The sequence below is a fragment of the Vanacampus margaritifer genome, chromosome 12, assembly GCF_051991255.1.
Source record: "Vanacampus margaritifer isolate UIUO_Vmar chromosome 12, RoL_Vmar_1.0, whole genome shotgun sequence".
NCBI classification, from domain to species: Eukaryota; Metazoa; Chordata; class Actinopteri; order Syngnathiformes; family Syngnathidae; genus Vanacampus; species Vanacampus margaritifer.
The window spans coordinates 9404117-9410116 of record NC_135443.1 but is presented as its reverse complement, the minus strand read 5'-3'; the positions used below and the strand labels follow the sequence as shown (position 1 = coordinate 9410116).

Sequence of the window (6000 nt, the reverse complement as noted above, 5' to 3'; positions counted from 1 at the left end):
TCAGGGGGCTCTGTAACCCATACTCCCGAAGCACCCCCCACAGAACTCCCCGAAGGACACGGTCAAACGCCTTCTCCAAGTCCACAAAGCACATGTGGACTGGTTGGGCGAATTCCCACGCACCCTCGAGGACCCTGCTGAGGGTGTAGAGCTATTTTAAAATCTTGTTGTAAATTACTTGTGTCTGCAGCATTTCTGCCACTTATTGACTATGGAGATGTGCTGTATATGGTTGCTTCACTGAAATGTCTTCAGTCTTTAAACACTGTTTATCACAGTGCCTTAAGGTTTGTCACTGGTGATGGTCGACCTCACACATCATTGTGACTTGTATATTAAATCTGGGTTACCTTCCTTAAGTGTACGTAGGTACACTCACTGGCTGATTTATTCATGGCACGACTCCATTTTATTTAAGGACTTTTATACAGAGAACTTCAGGACATTATGCTTTACGGTCCTGTGACATTCTCCATCTTTCTGAACTAAAGCTCTCAGAGCTTATTACACTTGGAGCCTTTCGATCCATATTGACTGATAAACAGTGTGAGACCACTCAGCAGTGCCTGAATTTATGATGTGTTATTTGTCCTTTAACGTCTATGCACTTTATTTTAAGACATCATACATTTGTAAAATGTATTTAAATTTATTGTATGTAAGTCTCAGTTTTAATGGCATGTGCTGTTGACCTCTTGGCCGGGTCACCCTTGTAAAAGAGATCTTGATCTCAATGGGGTTTTATCTGGTTAAATAATGGTGTATATATTGGGTACAAATTAGTCCGTAAAAAAATATAAAAGGACCAAGATTGATGACCCTAATATAACAGCCAATTCCAATGAAGTTGGGACGTTGTGTAAAATATAATTAAAAACAGAAAACAATGATTTGCAAATCCTTTTCAACCTGTTTTCAATTCAACACACAGCCGAGGCAAGCTAGTTCGTTCAAACGTTATGTAGTTGTAAATATTCTCTCAATTTGAATTACCTACAACATGTTCTAATGTGCAATGATGCTGTGGGTGCCAATGAGAACCAAGGCCCCACAAAACACACCTGAGGTCCCATAGGATTAAATAAAAATGAAAAAAAAACATTGATATGTTGGTTCATTCATTATTTGCTAAAAAAAATTTTTTTCAAAAACTCATATCAAATTGATTCATTTGTGCTAATGGAAAGAAGACAGCTATCATCGCCGGCATTTCACAACCACGCTACCAATTCAATTACACTCCAAAGGCCAGTGAGCTACAAGCCTTACAAAATCCGTGAACTAGGTCGTTCGAATCATTGTATTGCTTCAATTCACTCCATTGTCATATTTTTGTACGTATGTTGTGATGTAATATAATTACAACGTGAGTATGAAAGATAATGAAATTATTGTCTCCCATACTATGCTAAAATGTATGTCTAAGGGCCTATGCTAAAATGTAAATCTCAATGTTATTTAATGTAGCAAAGCAGCTAATACACATCTTATCATATCTGGTGGCTTATGTGTTTATTGTATTGTCTGCTACAAGTATGGACATTTGGGATGCTCATGTGAATATATTTGCACAGACTATTGATGCTCAACTGAAAAGGCGTAACTCTGAAAGAGACTGCGATTCCAAGACAAACACACATTTGGTATTAGCATATGAAAAGTCTTCTGTCTTCCCTTCTGTCTGCTTCTCTGATGAGCTGAGGTCAGTACAGCCAAGAATGTCGTTTGGCTTCGACTCAGAGGAAGAATTCTTGCCTGCCATCAAGATCCCGCACTTTTCCTCTTCCTGAGAGCCATGCACATGCATAAATCAAACAATCTCTGAAGAATTCCCTCCATTATTTGTGACATCAATTTGGTGGAGCAGGCCCATTGAAGAGGATGTGGTTTACCAGCGTCCTGTGAAGCTGAAATTCCAGACTCAGGGTGTATCTGGTGGACAGGATTAAAAGTAATACACATCAACAACCTTGGAAGAATAGTCATGTATGTTTTTGTTTTGCCTTAAAGGGCAAGTCACCCCAAAAAAGATTCTTGACAACAATATGATCTATTCAGCCCCACTAGTCTAAATATGGTATTCTAATCAATATTGTGTTAGTGGAATATGAGGTAAGTAGCAAAATCCAGCAGTTTTTATCCATCTCAGGGAGCAGCCATTTTGCTACTTGCTGTTATGTGAAAATGACATCACAGTTGCTCAGGTTTCAGGTAACAGCCAATCACAGCTCAGCTTGAAAAAACAGCTTAGCTGTGATTGGCCGTTGCCCGAGCCCTGAGCAACATTGATGTCATCTTCAGTCGACAGCAAGTGGCAAAATGGCCGACCCCTGAGATGAATAAAAACGGCTGGATTTTGCTTCATAACTCATATTCCACAAATGTAACATTAATCAGAATGTCAAATTTAGTAGGGATGTTCATTCCCACTTTTTTTAGACCGATACTATAATCTTCAGTACTCACCGATGAATTTACAAAAAAACAATAAAAGATATATATATTTCTAAATGGCATATATATATCCCAACTACAGTCAGTGCAGTGACTTTCAGACGCTCTGTATACTGTACTGTCTGTGAGCACTCCTGACGTTAGTTTGTTGAAAAGCTCAGATTTTGTGGCTATAATTTCAGCCCGTTTCCCGCTATGAAATCCACCCCTTTCGACATTGGATGGAAGCTTGTCCTTATCAGACTAAGCTTTCCACAACCTACACCAATTATCTACAGAGCCCACATCCTTTGCCTGACAGCACCTCAACAGCCCACGATGGCTTAATGAATGATGCAGCGAGACATGTGATTGCTCGTCCGAATGGTCACATTTCAGGTTGATACAATAGAATTGTAGGGAGTAAGGTAGCCATATCAGTATTTCTCCAGTTTGACTAGCATGAGTTTTATATTGCTGTTACTGCTGCTGCTTTCAGTCTTTGCTTGAAAGAAACAGCTGTGATAACAATGCAATGTAAATTCAAATGTGCAAGGTAAACAGAATAAGGTATAAATATCAATCATTCGGTTCCAAATGTACCAAAAATATCCATGCATTATAGCAGTATATACAGCCCAATGTTTTGAGAGGGTTATGAGACATATTTTTCCTCTATTGAAAACATATAAAATGGTTGTAATTGGAATAGAAAGATTGGAAAGTGCACATACTGTTCATGTGTGCTACAATACACTCTGTAACGTAATCCTATAACATGTTCTATATTTGACCACAGAGACCATAAAGGTGAAGTACTGCAAGCCTTTATATACACTGAAAAAATAACGTGGGCGATACAAGAGAATAAAGTTGGAGATATAATTTGCAAGTAGCAATGAGATTAACGCTGTGTCATAACTTTAAAATTATGATGTTTAGCTCTTAAGGCATATTCATTACGCCGTAGGGGTCATTTTTGTGTTATATATTTTATAGTGTTCTACATTGGGAGACCAAATGTTGCTGTTTGACCGGGACAGTGTCGTTTTGAGTTTTGGGCCCGGAGTCCGGATGGATTTAGAACAAAAAAGCAGCCACCTGGCCTTTCAGGAAGCAAGTTAAGGTACCCCTTCTAATGTCAAAATTGTTGTATGTATGTCATTTTTGCTGTCAACATCTTAACGTCTACCCCAATGCAGCAAATAGACACATGCGCGCACACATTCATTGTTGGTGTTCAGCCGAGCAGAATGTCATCATTTCCTTTTGGCTACTTGATAAATGCTGCAACGCTGAAGTTTCTCTTGGCTGGATGGTGCAATAGAAGGTGGGGAAAAAATGACAAAACAATAATGATGATTACACCTTTACAGCTGGGACTTAGCTGTCATATTGCTACACTGTGGGCAAATACATTGGTAATCACAGACAGATGTTTAATAAAAACTTAAGACACATGCTCTGTGGTTTGTGGCGTGTCGGAGGAAGGTTTGGATATAAGTGTTAAAATGTACTGAAATGTACCATAAGGCTCCAAGTGTATTATAATTAGAATTATTGGTCAACCTGTCAATGATTGTTTTGTGCAGATTTGCGTTGTTTGAACAAGAACATGGAACCAACAGAGACATAAGTATTGAGACGCTCACATTATGTTAATAAAATCCCAAATATGACTCACTGTCTCACATCTGTAAATTGATCATTTAAGTGCACTGTGATTGGCTGCCAACCAGTCCACGGTGTACCCTCCCTGTCACCCAATGTCAGCTGGGATTGTAGTATAAAATGGATGGATGGATGCTAACCTAACCTATTGACCATCTAGTCCTTTCAAAGTCAGTTAAAAAAATAACTATAATAATAATTATAACATTTAATTATAATAGTAAAAGGCTGTATATGTGTTTACTCTGCACCCGGCCTTCAGATTCAGCAGTGGAAGACCACATAAATTCTTGAAAAGATACAAACCACTATTGGTGGAGTTGCAAAATACTCTGCATTTACTTTGAACTTGGTTAAGTCTCATTACTGTGTAATCTAATGGTACTGAAGTCTAACAACCCAAAATTATTTAAACTTAGATACAGTGTATATAACCTACCTTTTTTTCTTTTATAGTCTGTGTAGTCAGAAGCAGATTGTTTCTTCATTGTCAGTCCCCCTGGATTACAGTCTGTGAGATATATGGACATAAAAATAAAAGCACACATGGATAGATATTTGAGGTACAGTTGCTGGGCCAACTGTTTTCATTCAAACAGCACACACAGCCAATCATGTCCATGCAGTCAGTTCAGTTTGCTACGCGTCAGTAAATACAACTGAGGCAAACTGTGGACAACAGCGACCCCTGCGGGTTAAACTGAAAAGTATCAGACAATGCTCGGCTGGAGCAAAGTCACAAATAGATAATGAAAGAGAGGGAAACTATAGTCTTATTTTACCACTACACAAATGCATAAGAATGAAAATTACTATGTAAAAACTATCAATACATGGATATAAACCATCGTATATTACTATAGGAAATACACACGTTTCATAACCACACGTTTAAACCGGTTACACACTACTGTTTAACTTAATAAGTTTTTAGCAGTTACTGTAAGTGAAGTACACAAGGAAAGTGTAAATAAACACAAGATCATTGCTACACACTATGGAAAAGTGACCTGTAATTGAAGGCTCTAGATTGTCTCTGGGTAATGTAGAATTGACTCTTAAATTCATGCAGGAAAATCAGGGAGTTGTCAGGGATTTTTTTAAAATGTATTTATATTAGACTTGCTGTTGAAATATTTGATATATAATTAGATAAATGCTGCTCCCTACTGGCAGGAAAACCAACACACTTGTACTCCATGATTTCAAAGCCGCTCCGACTGTATTATTGCCACGGCCTATTCAATCACAATGATACAAAGATAACAAAGAATATCATAAGATAGGTTGACGAGAAATACTCGAGAAACGAATATCGTACTATGCAAAATTCTGCTCCAGGTGAGGCTCGAACTCACAACCTCGGCATTGCTCTACAGTGTACTGTCATATAAGTACCGCGCGCTAACCGATTGCGCCACTGGAGCTCGGCTAAACGAGCCAGCAGAAACGTTTATAACCTATAACCACACCACGAGACACCAATAACGATGTGATGTGTTATCATGGTAAGAGCATGATGAACCGAACAACATGTACACGTAACAGGGTGAAAAGTGTTTGAAAATACATATTTTACGCGTACGTTGTCGTCTTGTGTCTAACCGGAAATCCCGCCTTGCTGTGACGTCACACCGTTGACCTGATTTTTCTTTCCGGGCTGGTCAACTACGTTTGAAGTTACACGAGTTCCGCGTTGTGTTTAAAAAAAAACAAAAGGGGGGGGGGCACTACTCAAAATCCCTTTTCCATCATTCTATGAGGGAGTGTGTATGAACAAAATATCAATGGCATCCTACTCACTGAACAAAGATTTAAAACGATTAAGTATCAAAATGGTATGGCGCCAATACCAAACATCCGGGCATTTCCTCAAATGCAACACTTCCTTTACAC

At 38.6% G+C, this 6000-nt stretch overlaps 1 long non-coding RNA gene and 1 other non-coding gene across 3 annotated transcripts; both read right to left on the bottom strand.

Moving 5' to 3' along the window:
• Positions 1–1497: 1497 nt before the first annotated feature.
• On the bottom strand, positions 1498–5707 carry LOC144061349 (uncharacterized). Of its 2 annotated transcripts, XR_013296170.1 has the most exons (3): positions 5690–5707; positions 4544–4615; positions 1498–1932 (listed from the first exon to the last, which is right to left on the bottom strand). It is a non-coding gene; the product is annotated as an uncharacterized LOC144061349 (long non-coding RNA). The 2 variants fall into 2 exon arrangements; XR_013296169.1 differs by lacking the exon at positions 5690–5707 and having other exon boundaries at positions 4544–4821.
• On the bottom strand, positions 5438–5531 carry trnai-uau (transfer RNA isoleucine (anticodon UAU)). Its single transcript has 2 exons — positions 5494–5531; positions 5438–5473 (listed from the first exon to the last, which is right to left on the bottom strand). It is a non-coding gene; the product is annotated as a tRNA-Ile (tRNA).
• Positions 5708–6000: the final 293 nt, after the last annotated feature.